Source organism: Bactrocera dorsalis, chromosome 4 (assembly GCF_023373825.1).
Source record: "Bactrocera dorsalis isolate Fly_Bdor chromosome 4, ASM2337382v1, whole genome shotgun sequence".
Classification (NCBI taxonomy): domain Eukaryota; kingdom Metazoa; phylum Arthropoda; class Insecta; order Diptera; family Tephritidae; genus Bactrocera; species Bactrocera dorsalis.
The window spans coordinates 3,984,940-3,999,264 of record NC_064306.1 but is presented as its reverse complement, the minus strand read 5'-3'; the positions used below and the strand labels follow the sequence as shown (position 1 = coordinate 3,999,264).

The window sequence follows — 14,325 nt, the reverse complement described above, 5'->3', positions numbered from 1 at the left end:
AAAAATATATTAAAAACTTGAAAAAAAATTATTTTATTCAAAAAAAATCGGAAATTGAAAATTTGGAAGTTATGTAACTTTAATTTCACACTTTGTTAAAAAATATTTAATTTAAGTTTAAGAGATATTTAGTTTTTTTTTTATTCCATATGGGTTAAAAATTTTTCAATAATTTAATATTTAAATTTAAAAAAATTAAAAAAAAAAATTTAAATAAAAAATTTATAAAAATCAAAAAAAAATTTCAAAAATAAAAAAATCAAAAAAAAATTTTAATTATTCATTTTATTTAATTTTAATTAAATTTATTTTAATTTATTTATTTATAAATTTATTTTTTTTTTTAATTTGATTTATTTGAAATTTTATTTTTAATCGTTCGCAGTTGTTTTAAATATGTATATTAAATAGAATAAATTAAAAAAATAGAAATATGAGACGAAAATTTTCAGAATTTAAGAGATTTTGGATTTTTTTGTATTCTTTATAAATTGAAAAAGATAATTTTTTCATAATTTATCTGACATTTTTTTTAATAAACTTTTTAATACTATAAATAATACTACTTTTTAATAATTTTCTGAGTTTTAAAAAATTTTAGAATTTGCTTTAAGTTAGTTTTTAATTAAAGTTAGTACAAAAAAAGTATTTTCAAAAAAAAAAGTTATAAAAAATAGTATTTTCCAGCGCCTAGAGCAACTCTCTTCGTGTCCTTCGGCCTACATTATTGATCAAAAGGCTTGCAATCACATCAATCAGCAAGTTGCTTAGGGCATGACAGCCCTTGTCACCTGCTACCAATCACCAGCAAACACATATGCACATTTGGCTCAACACAAAAAGAACTTTTACGAACCTAGCTAAGCATACAAATACTCCAACAACGAAATGTAAGAGCAAATTTGCAAAACAATCTGCCTCTGAGGCAATACAAACAGCATTTGCATATGCCAAATAAGCAGCTTTGCACACATATGTATTTACAACAGTTACATATGTATACATGTGTACATATGATCCTTGTGTCATAAATTTATGCGTGTATGTATGTATATTCTAAGCACTCAAGCAAATTATTAAAGGCAGCAAACAATAAACAAATAAATCAGCGTAAATAAATAGAAACTTACACATTTGCCAATACAGTCATATTTGCATATGCATATGTTTGCCTGTTTGTGTGTGCCAGGAACTCCTTGCGGCGCTTGTATTGACAGACAATATGGCGTTGCAAATATTAATAGATATATACATAATATCAATAGTAGTTCGACATTAAAGGTTACCCAGTAAGTGGTTGGAGTTGTGGTGGCAGACTGACTTTTTAACCAGTGGTTAACTACAAAACTACTTCGCTCAATTGTTAAGAAAATTTAATTTTGGGTTATTTACTATATATTTAAGATGGATTTTAAGTTTTTTAATTTAACCACTGGCTCGCTCGCTTTCGTTCTGGAAATTTCGATGTGAAAGCTACACCTCGCTCTGGTCGATCTATCGTTGAAAAAGTCGATGAAATTATAGAAAAGATTGACCAGGACCGTCACATAAGTAGGCATGACATCGCTAAGGAACTTAACATTCATCATTAAACGGTTTTAAATCATTTAAAAAAGGGCTGACTACAAAAAGAAGCTCGATGTTTGGGTACCACATGAATTGTCTGTGAAAAATTTAATGGACCGAATTAACATTTGTGATTCTTTGCTGAAACGAAATGAAATCGAATAATTTCTGAAGCGAATGATAACAGGAGTGGATCAAATACGACAATAATGTGCAAAAAAGATCATGGTCCAAGCGTGGTGAAGCTCAACAAATGGTCGCAAAGCCAGTATTGACGCCTCGAAAGGTTATGCTGAGTGTTTGGTGGGATTGGAAAGGAATCATCCACTATGAGCTGCTCCAGCCTGATCGAACGATTGATTCTACATTTTACTGTCAACAACTGATGAGATTGAAGCAAGCAATCGAAAAAAAACGGCCAGAACTGATCAACAGAAAGGGCTCGACTTCCATCAGGACAACGCTAGACCACACACAACTTTGATGATTCAGCAAAAACTGGGAGTGATTGACTGGGAAGTTTTGATGCATTCACCATATAGCTTCAGCCTTGCACCATCGGACTACTATTTGTTTCGGTCAATGCAACACTCTCTTAATGGAGTAAAGTTGGCTTCAAGAGAAGCCTGTGAAAATTACTTCTCGTAGTTTTTCACTGAGTTTTACAAAGTTTTACACTGATGAAATAATGTCTCTAGCGAAAAAGTGGCAAAAAGTAGTCGACCAAAATGGTATATATGTGGTTCATTAAAGTTCACTATAAATATAAAAAAATAAGTTGAAGTTTGATTAGAAATACGAAAAGACTTTTTCGACTACCCAATTTTATGTTTTTTTAGGAAATCTCAACAAAGTATGGGAGGCAGTTTGATTTAATAACTTTAGGCTCAAGACTGATATGACTTAGCAGGACTAATTTACTTACGAATGCTTCGAAAATTCAGCAAAATATGACTTCAGGCGAAATATTATAAAGGAGTATGTCAAGAATTTGGTAATGATACCTTGAGAATTAGACAAAAATGCCTTCTATTTACCACTTGGGTAAGATTATTTGAATAACGTAGATTTATATATTCACTATGACAATATAAATTTGCATACACACACATACACTGACATAATATTTACATAAACATGAGCATAATCATATTTATAGCGAAAACTTTTCGAGCACAAAATTAGAAAATTAGACCTCGCAGTTGGGTGGAAGGAACAAAAGTGCAAAAAATTTGTCTGCCAGAGCGTTGCCATATGCTATAGTAGGTTTATGGTTGTATTATCTAATATTGTCTACACAAACACACACACACACTTGCTGCTATAAAAGTTGTCTTATTTGCATAAACTCTGTATTTTCGTGTAGTTAAATCTGCGCTTGTATTGTTTGTACTGTTTGATATCTGATATTTTACATGGAAATTGTATGCTATATACATATGTGTGTGTGTGTGCACATGCATGTGCGTGGCTTTGTATTTGTCTATTTGCGTTGCTTTGTTTTGTTGCTGTCAAAAACTTTGATTTACAAACTTAATAGCGCAGACAATGTAAGCGTTAGCTGACACACTAACACAACTACATACATATATACATACATTCATGTATACGTATGCCACACACACATTTATACACGCACACTTGTATACAATGTGGAAAAAGCAATTCATTTACAGTGGCTTTAGGTTGACATATCCGGCAATAAAGTAGATGGAATTTGGCAGGCAGATAAAAGTTGAAGCGAAGTTGCTTAGTTAACCGTAATTGGCTTTGTATATATACATATATACACAGGTATATACATTTTATAAATCTATTTTATATTTAAATCGATTTACAGATTTGTAAAGTGCGATAAAAGTCCAGGCAGGAAGTGGAAAGTACTATACAGTGCAGAAAAAAGTGTAAAAATTAAAAAAAAATACAAAAGTACAGGTATTTTTAATAATTTCGATTCATTTTTTTATAAAATACTTTGAAAGATTGCTTAAAAATTTATTTTACCTGCCAAATTTCATGTGTTCATTTGTTTTTGATCAACCAAGAAGCGAATTATATTAAAAGTAGTTATTTGTCAGCTGTCATTTGTCACTTTACCGTTGTCATAAGTCTAAGAAAAAATTGTGAGGTCACCTCAAACATAAAACTGAACAGAAAATACTTTAAATTATTGAATTCGATATGTTTTTAGTCAGTCAACGAGCGTACTATATAATAAACAGAATTTGTCAACTGTCAACTGTCACTTTACCGTTGTCACTTGCCCTCTCATATTTCTAAGATTGCTAAAACTTAAAATTCAATATAATTTATTTTAATTTTAACTGTTTTTGGTCAACCAGCGAGCAAATTATATTATAAGCGTTTATTTCTCAACTGTCATTTGTCACTTTTCCGTTCTCACTTCGCTGTCATATTTTTAAGGTCATGTGTAATATGCAAAATCAATAAAATATACTTGAAATAATTTAATTTTATCTTTTTTAAGTCTATCAATGAGAGAATTATATAATAAACATCTATTTGTCAACTGTCATTTGTCACTTTTTTGTTGTCACTTGGCTTGTCATATTTTCAAGGTCACGTCAAAATCAACATGACATTCTTGAAGTCATTTAATTTTAGTTGTTTGGGGTTAACCAAGGAGCAAATTATATTATATATATATATTTCTCAACTGTCATTTGTCACTCTTCAGTTGTCACTTGCCCTTCTAATTTCTGAATTTCATATAAAAAAATCAACACATTATATTTGAAAATATTTATTTCTATCTTTTATGGTCTACCAACGACAGAATTATATATTAAACATTTATTTGTCAACTGTCATTTGTCACTTTTCCATTATCACTTGTTCTGTCTTATTTCTTAAGTCATATCAAATATAAAAATCAACACACTATACTTTAAATCATTTAATTCAATCTTTTTTTCCTCTATCAACGAGAGAATGATATATAAACATTTATTTGTCAATTGTCATCTGTCACTTTTCCTTTGTCATTTGCCCTGTCCTAATTTTAAGAATATGTTACACGTAAAAATCAACACAATATACTTAAAATCATTTAGTTATTAATCAGCTGGGATCCCTGAACTGGGTGTGTTAATTAAATACAAAGATTTGCCGTTTATAGCTGTCATTTGTCATGTCATACTTCAATGATGCTCTAAAATATTAAAGTCTACAAAATTTCTATACAATTTTTTGAAGTTATTTATTGAACACCCATTGAAGCTAGTATTATATTTATAATTTCTTGTCATTTGTCATGTCATAACTCGGCTGTCACTTATTTTAGAGAAAAGTCCATAGAAGTTTTTGCACATTATTCCTTTAACCCATTTGTTTTACATATAATAATTGAATATTATTTATTAATATAAATTTCTGTCGTATATTGCATGTCACTTGTCATGTCATGTCAAAGCTGTCAGTTATTGTACCGAAAAGTCAATGGATATTTTCTGACAAAATTTAGTTTTTATCTAAATTTTTATTTAATAGAAACTTCTCTTTTCAACTTTTTCGGTTGACTGTTCACGCTAAACTATTTTAGACATCTGTCTAAACTGTTAAGTAATACATTGGCTGTCAGTTACTTTACAGAAGTATTTATTTAAATTTTTAGACTTATCTCTTTTAACTATTTTGTGTTTAGATTTTTTCATTTTGTAGAAGTTTCTATCTTTATTTTCGGAAAAAATTTGTCTCTAACTATTTTAGTCACATGTCATGTCATAAGCCAGCTGTCAGCTACTATTTAGTAAAGTCAATTAAATAATTTGTATAGCATTCATTGAGCTCATGCCACCAAATGCTGGCCGAATTTTATCTTTATGCCTGTAATAACATTTTTTTTTTAATTTTTGTCGTTTAAAAAAGTTATTTGCTGTAAATGTGTAGCTGTCAAAGGCTTGTTATTTGTCACGTTTGTTGTGCACTGTTATGATCATATTGCTATTATTTTTAACTGTCAATAAGTATATAAAATATTATTGTGCGTCATAAACGACTTGCTATTTATTTTTTTACCTAAATTGCTGTAATTAAAAAAAAATTATTTTAATTTTAGTGCATGTTGTCATTTGTCATTTATGCTATCAAGTGTTTGGTGCTTATATTCTTAATACATTTATCTATAAAAAAGTTTTTAAAAGTCTATAAACTCATATAACTCCTTGCTACTTGTAGCTTTGCTTGTCGGCTGTCAAGTGTCATGCGTCATTTGCTTGTCAAAACAGCTGTACTACCGCTTTTTTATCCAAGCACTTCACTAATGGAACTAGCGACTGCGATCAAGTTGGATATCAGTTACCTTAGGGACAAAAAAAAGCTCCAATTGCTCCCTGACTCGCTTTAAAAACATTTAACCACGGCGCGTTTAAAAGCTGCCGCCGTATATTTTTCAGCGAATTCCACACCTAGGCGCTGAGTAATTCTCCCATTAAATGTGGCAATTTGGTGCACATAAAGGAAGTGACGAAAAAAGCTTGTAAATAAAATAAAAATGTTCAAAATTGGCGAGAATTTTCCGAGTAAAAGGAATTTCAATGAGGGGGGCACAGATTTAATAACAATGTAAGTGGGAAGCGCACTTAAAGGAGGAAGCATTAAGAGCGCGCCACAGCAGCAGCAGCCACTCATTGAAGGCGAGTAAGAATATGCGCTGCTAAGGGCAAGCAGGGGTGTTGCTTCGAGTGGGCGTTGAGGGTATAAGTCAGCACTGATAGCGGTTGATTGAGTGAGTTACCGCGCCTGTATGCGGCTAAGTTTGAGTGCTGCGCATTAAGTACACACACATAGCGCGGGCACTGAAGTGCGGCCTCTAAGATTTGTGGTGTTTTTGTGACAGCGTGCTTCAGGAGGCGGCACGAAACTTTTCTATTTATTTGTACGAAGCGCGAAACTGGAGACTGTGCGCGCACAAAGTGTGTGAGTAAATTGAAAAAAAGCAAGACTAAGCAAGGCAAAGCGCCGCGCCGCGCGACAGCATAAATAAAACATGAGCGGCGCGCGCGGTAGACAACGCGCGGTAGCCATTGGAGCCGCGCACAAAGCGCATTGTAAATGTGAAACTTTGAAATTCAATTTCTCGACTTAATTTTATTTGCTTTGCTTGCACGAGTGTACGTCAGGCGTGGCGTGGGCGACAGTTGATTCTCGCATACACGCACATGGAACTATTTTGCACCCTTTCTCGTGAAAAAATTTTCACTTTACTTTGGGCGCTTGGCTATTTGAGTTTGTAGTTGCTGTTGTCGTAACGGTAAAGGACATTCTCGAGATGCGCAAAAACAAAAATTTACTGCCAGCAGAAAAATATTTTGTTGGCATGCGTCCGACAGGCGCTTAACGGGCGCTGAAGTGACGATGGCAGGCGAGTTGGCAACGCCGTGCGGAAGCTGCTTGTTGGCAGCGTTTCCTAGCTACGCATGTGGGAATTAAAAAAGTTATTACTACAACAAAAGCAACATGTTTTTCACTTACACACTCCCCCGTTTGGGCAACAATGCACAGGTGTATTGAATTTTTTGCCCGAAGAATAACAAAATTTTGGTTGCTTTGCAGCAGCGCAGAGGCTCAAGCAACGAGCGGAAAGCTGCAGCTCGACAGCAAACACGATTGCAATCCATTTTTATGATTATTTGCCTTTGTTGTTGTAGCTGCTTTGTCACAAGAGGCAAATAAAGTGAGTGTGTGTATGTGGCGTCGCTAGGGCTTACTACGCTATGTTTTGCTTGCTATTGCATGCTTAAATAACTTGCCGCTGTGCGATCTGTGTGTGTTGGTGAGCATACTCGTGCTTTTAACAAGATAAAGCACTAAAATAAATTGTTATTTTTCAGACGAAATTCGATTAGAAATGCAATGTGGGAGTTTGATCTTGCAGGTGACTAGAATTTAAGCTAAAAAAATTTCATAATATTTTTTAAGATTTTTTATGAAAAAAAAGTAAATATAGTTTTCTGAAACTTATAAATTTTATGAAGATTTGTTATTATTTGTTAGCTTTCTCAAGCTTTCTCAAATTTTATAAATTTTTCAAAAATTTGTTATGAAAATATGTATAGCTTCCTGAAGCCTGTTTTCTATAAATTTGATTTTCGATAGTTTGAACTTTAAGCTGTTTTTTTTTAGAAAAATTAACAAAAAAAAATTTTTTAATTTTAGTTTTATTTTTTCAGAAATCATTTTTTATTTTATTTTATTTTATTTTTATTTTAATTATTTTTTATTTTTTGAAAATAATAATAATAATTAACCTTTTTCTTATTTTTTTTTTATATTAAATTCTTACCCAACTATTGATATCAAAAATAAGCGCCTGTTGGTATGCTATATATAACACAAGTATACCAAAAGACTTCTAAAAACACAGTGCAACCTTTTTCGTAGCTCTTTAAATTAGATAATCATAAAAAACAAGTTTAATTTGATTCAAAATTTTGCAATATTCAAAAAAATAAAGTAAAAAACAGCAAGTTGAAACCAATAATACCTCTTCTTCATATTAAATTATTGTACTTTCCCATAAACTTGTAATTTTATTAAGCTATTTAAGCATTAAATTGCAAATATACAAAATATTACACATATTTTCATCAGAAAACTGAAGTTGTTAGCAATTAAATATGTTGCCCCTGTAGTTATGCTTAGATTTTTGGAAAAACTCAATTTTTTATATTTTTTAGCTGACTTTTGAACTAATAATTTAACTTAGTATAGAATTTTATAAATAGCAGCATCGTTACAAATCAAGATTAAATTAAATTTTTTTTTTGCAAAAATTAAAAATTTTTTACAAAATTTTAATATTAGATTTTCAAGCATTAAACTACACTGGTATATGCAGATATGTATACTATATATATACCAAATAACACACATATGCAATAAAATAGCAACTTTGCTATCAATAACATATACCGCGCCTGTGGATATGCTTCATTTTTATGAAAAACTATTTTTTTTTTATATTTCTCACTTGTTTATGGACCTGATAGTTTAACTTAAGTGTTTCAGTATACATTTTCATAAATATAAGTAACAAAATTGCAAAAATAAATTTTGAAAATATTTCCGAAAACTTGAAATTTTTTTTAAAAATTTTAATTTTTTATTTTTTTCATATTTCATTGCCGTAATCAGTTTTATAGCTAGATATTAAGACGAATTTTCCATATTTGTATGTTGAAAGTCATTAAAATCAAAGTTACTGCTTTTTGAGCGCAAAGTAACCGCATTTTTATGATTATTTTTTATTATTTTAGCAAAGTTTTTATCTTTATCGCGTAAAATATGTATAGTAAATTTATTACACATTGCAAGCAATAAAAATTTTCTGTCATATTGCGAAAACACGCAAAGGTACTGTCATAAAATCAGAAGCGCGCCTGGTGGTAGGCTACCTTACAACGTAAAATTTCGCCATACAAGAGATTTGAATGGTTTTGGTGGTTTGAAAAGTTTCAGTAGCAAATATCAAGCTTTTACGTAGAATATTTAGTGTGGTTGCGAGCTCATTAGACAATAAAAAAAGAAAATGATTGTCAATAGTTAAATGAATTTAAAAAAAATTTGAATAACTATCTATAAATATCAAGTTTTAGCATTAATTTCTTATAAAAAAAATTATTTTTAATACATTTTTGAGTTAAAGTCGATTAAAGCGAACAAGCGCCTGTGGATAGGCTTTAAAGTTTGTAATTATCGCTAAATATGCTTTTAAAAGCAGAGCAAGTTTAGCGAAATGCATTGGAATGCATTATTTTATATATACACTATATTCATAAAGGTAAATGGCAGCTTTTTATTTAAATAAATTCAAATTTAAAAATTTTTGAAAAGTCAGTTAATTTTTTTTTCTTTTAAATTTGGTGATATGCATACCCATAACTTATATATTGAAGGCTACAAAAGTTGTTGAACTTGTTTTATTTACTCTAACACTTTTTTCTACACTTAAAGTGAAGTGTACGCCTGCGGATATGCTAAATTTTCAACTATTTCGTCAAATTAAATAAATTCAACTATTTCAACGTGCTGTACAGCAGCCACAAACAACAAGCAACCATACAAAAATTGATTAAAATCAAGTTGAGCAAATATAGTGCATACACACACATATGTACATACAAAAGCAATACATACGGTATATACATATATACTGCTGAGCATGTGTGCACAGTTGTTTACATTAGAGCGTTTGCACTTTGAACTTTTCAAACCAAACCGAAATTAAATTACAAATTGCAAGTGGAAGTGCGACTTTTTTTTACACATTTTAAACACGCATACATGTAACTGTAGTTATATATGTAGCGCTTGTGTTCGTATATACATATGTATGTGCAGCGCAACCCGCATGCTAACCGACCATTGCGGCTTGGTCAAGTAGAGATACAGTCAGAAGCACACATTTAGTGAATCAAAGGACATATATATGAACACATACACACACATACGTGTTCATACACACGCTCGGCAAAGCAGAAAGCTAACCACACCTACAACAAAGTAACTGCAGCACAATATTTCACATGCAGCACGCAGCCACAAGGCTTCGCTGTGCACTGCGCTGCCACCACTATACCACCACTCGCCTCCACTGTGCCCCTCTTGGGCTGCTAACTGTTCTCGCTTCACTGCAGCATTCTCGTTATTCCCGGCTATTGCATTTCCGCCCAGCGCTCAGCCGCTTCAACCCTCTTTCCACTGTTCCATTTTGAAATCTGCTTCCACTTCTGCACCATTTCCAATTTTCAGCTGCTCTATCCAACGCTGCGCGTTCGTTGCTGCCCTCTGCATCGCCTGGCCCTTTCGCCTGCTTTCCTTCCCAGTTAGCCTTGCCAATCGATTTTCAACTTCCGCTCGTTTTTCCAGTTTGGCAAAATGGCGTTTCCGTATTTTCAGCTTCCCGCCCCGCACTCAGCAGCTGGCATCTTCCCTGACCCATCGCAGTTTATTGACGACAGTGTTTCGTTGTTCTAGCTGGCACTGGCAACCTCCACTTCATCCAGCTACATTTTGTATTTTCCATTTATTATTGCATTTTTATCTTATTACATGCATGTTATTGCTGTTATTGTTGTTTTCAACTTTTTTATTTCATATTTCGCTTTTGTTGCCCGTATATCTGTGATCTCTGACTGACCATTATTGCATTGCCGGTACAACAACAATAGCAATGTACATTTTATATTTATAGAGAGGAGTGAATAAGAGCTACCCAGTAGGAAAAATTACACAAAAAATCTTAACTCACGTCTATCTCTCAGTTTTTGAGTTATCAGTCTGAAATTTTGAAAACGTACTTTTCTAGCACTGATATTGGATTACTATAACATATAGTTGCCATACAAACTGAAAAATCAAAGTCAAGTTCTTGTATCGAAAACTTTTTTAACTGACGAGATATCTTCACAAAATTTTACGTGGATTATTTTCCAAGGCCTCCCTAAAATCTGAGAATATATTGTTCAGATCGGGTTACTATAGCATTTGGCTGCCATACAAACTGACCAATCAAAATCATGCTTTTGTATGGAAAACTTTTTCAACTGACAAGATGTCATGACGAAATGTGGCATGGCTTATTATACAAGGCATCCCTAAAATCTGAGAATATATTGTTCAGATCGGATTACTATAGCATATAGCTGTCATACAAACTGACCGATCAAAATCAAATTCCTGTATGGAAAATCTTTTCAACTGACAAGATATTGTGACGAATTTTTGCATAGATTATTATCCAAGGCATCCCTATAATCTGTGAATATATCGTTCAGATCGGATTACTATAGCGTTTAGCTGTCATACAAACTGACCAATCAAAATCAAGTTCCTGTATGGAAAACCTTTTCAACTGACAAGATATCTTGACAAAATTTGGCATAGATTATTATCCAAGGCATCCCTACAATCTGAGAATAAATTGTTCAGATCGGATTACTACAGCATATAGCTGCCATACAAACTGACCTATAAAATTCAAGCTCTTGTATGGAGAACTTTTTTAATTGACGTGATATCTTCACAAAATCTCACATAAATTATTGCCCATTGCAACTCTACAATCTTCGGAAGCATTATTCAGATTGGACTACTCTAACATATAGCTGCCATACAAACTGACCAATCTAGTTCTCATTTTTAGCCTTGCCGCCACCGGCTTTGCCACTTCCACTCCGTTTTGTGTCCACATTGGCCGCTGTCACTGCCTCACATTACACTTTAGCTCATGCTCTCCGGCATCTTGTGTGCAAATCAATTATAATTATTTTACCTACAAACACTACAGAAGAGCTCTAACATATACACACACACATGCACGAAAAGCGTTTCTCTGGGTAAGCAATCAGCTAGGCAACCAACCCATGCAACTCAGGCAACGGCCAGCCGCACATCCTGTTTGACAAACAACAGCGCTACTTACTTAGCACATGCACATACTATACAGAACTGTTTGTATGTGTGTAATTTTGCATGAGAGCAAATGAAAAGCGCTCTTATATCGCTTTGGTATAAATAAATGCATGTATAAGTGTGTATGCGTTTGCTTGTGTGCTATCGAAGCCCGCTTATGTCATTTAATGCATTTCCATTGTCCTTTCATGCACGAATTCGTCACTGCTGCCCCGCGTTGCGCGCGTCCAACGCCACAGCAGTGTTGACATATGCAAATTATACACTTTCACCACACGGCGGTGGCAGCGGCAACGGCGACGGCAGGCGCGCTGCAGACGTTTGCGGACGTGGGTAATCATATTATATAATTGTTGTTGTTGTAATCATATTATATTAACGTTGTTGTTGTTGCTCTTGTTCTACAGCTTGCTTGGTTGCTGTAGCAGTGGCTCTGCCTTGTGCAAGTTTGCTTTGCGCTGCCGCGCCTCATTTTACCTTCGTGGCAGCGTCCGTCCGCCGCTGGCAGCGTGTTAATTGCATTTTTATGTCATTATCTTTTTTTAATTAATTATATATCCTTTGCTGGTTTGCGCCGCCTGCTGGTCAATGCTTTTAAGTAATCAACTTCTTTCATAGTGTTCGCGTTTGCTAAGAATCTTAGTCTGCTTTCGGGCGTTTCCACTGCACTTTGTGTGTGTTTGCCTTACCTTCAATCAATAAATTTGCACATTTTTTGCTTGCATACATTTAAGTGAGCAATAAGTCCTCGACTGCTCGCCTAATGTGTAGCCACACACTCCCCTATAGACACACAAACACACACACTCACACTCAGCAGCGCATTTTGCATCTTCTGTCTTTTCATACTTTCCGTTTTGCGCTTTTTTCGTACGCTTTTGATGCTTGCTAGCTCTTTTGAACTGCTTGAGAACTTGAGCGCTCGAGAGGTGTAAATATTTTGCCTTTTCAAGCATGCGACAACAACAACAAAGGAAATCAACAAACACAGCCGCGTTTGCAGCGCTGGAAACAGGCCAATTTCTTTTTAGCCTCGCACGAATTTACCGTCTTTATTGCCATTGCTTGGCTACAATTACACCCACAGCATTGCCAGCAGCGTTAGCTATTGTTAAGCGCCTAAAATTATATTAGGTTCTTTCACTTTGCATTTATACGCTCTTCCATGTTGTTTTCGTTACATGTTGCATGTGCAGAAGTCAAGCAGGCAGGCAAGTAGTCAAGGCTCGTTTGCCCTCACAGACCAACACGCACACATCCGCACCCGCAGCTATTCATAAACACACACGCGTGTGTATAACTGAAAAGGCCAAGAAAGAAATGGTTTGTGCTCACACCGTGGCAAAAAGCCGGCGACGCCTTAAACAACCGGAAATGTTCGGAATACAAGCTTATAAATGCTTTTGCTTAACGGAATGCATTTACAGTTATACATACACGCGTAGGTGAAGCTTTCAGAGGGGCCTTCGTTTGAGATTGTTATATATTTGTTTCTTTATAAATATAGACACATACACATCTTCTGTTCTGTATTGTCTAGTTTGTGCAAAATTGTACTTTTTGTTGAAAATTTATTGAATATTAAGTAAAGTGAGGTCAGATGAACTCAAAAATACATTAAATAACATCATTCAAATATAAACTTTACTTATAAAAATTTAAGTCAATGCACTTCGATAAAGTTCGAGGTTAGGTTAGACTATATGAAAACCTTTACTTAACAACCTTAGACATCTCTTCTCTAAATATTTAATTTTGGAACCTAACAGTTAGCAACATATGTAATAGCTGGCGTTATGAAACATATACTTCGAATATTCATTTACAAAAGCTCCCAGGAAAATAACCTACAATGCCGTAAAGTTTCAGTAGAAAATGTTCAAGTTTCAGAAGAGTCAGTTATGCCTTTATTCCATAGTTATTCCGAAAATTATTAGAAAGGCTGGATAATTCATAAAGATAATTTTAAAATGAAATTTGGCAACATAGCACAGCGCATACTAGCCCTTTTTAAAAAGAACGATGCTGAGATAACACATAACAAAAATATTATTCTTCGAACAATTGCATACAGTTGCACCAAAGTAACGAAGACTTGTTTCTCTAACTGCACTGACATAAAATGATCATACGACCTTGTAGAAAGAAGTTTGGCAACAAAGCCTATTAGAAGCTATACTTTTATTCTTTCAACAGTTAACTTACTGTCGTACGTTTATGCGAATGTACAAAAAGAAAAGTTCCGAAAAAATATTTCACTCCCCCAACTCTTATATCTTCCTTTCCCTCTTCCTATTTGATTAAGTAATCAAGTCTTTTTCGTTC

At 33.5% G+C, this 14,325-nt stretch overlaps 1 protein-coding gene across 1 annotated transcript in view; it reads right to left on the bottom strand.

The window, feature by feature from the left end:
- The window catches only part of LOC105232053 (ELAV-like protein 2), a 76,466-nt gene that overhangs the window by 56,160 nt on the left and 5,981 nt on the right, over positions 1–14,325 (bottom strand). The gene's annotated exons all lie outside the window — the stretch shown is intronic.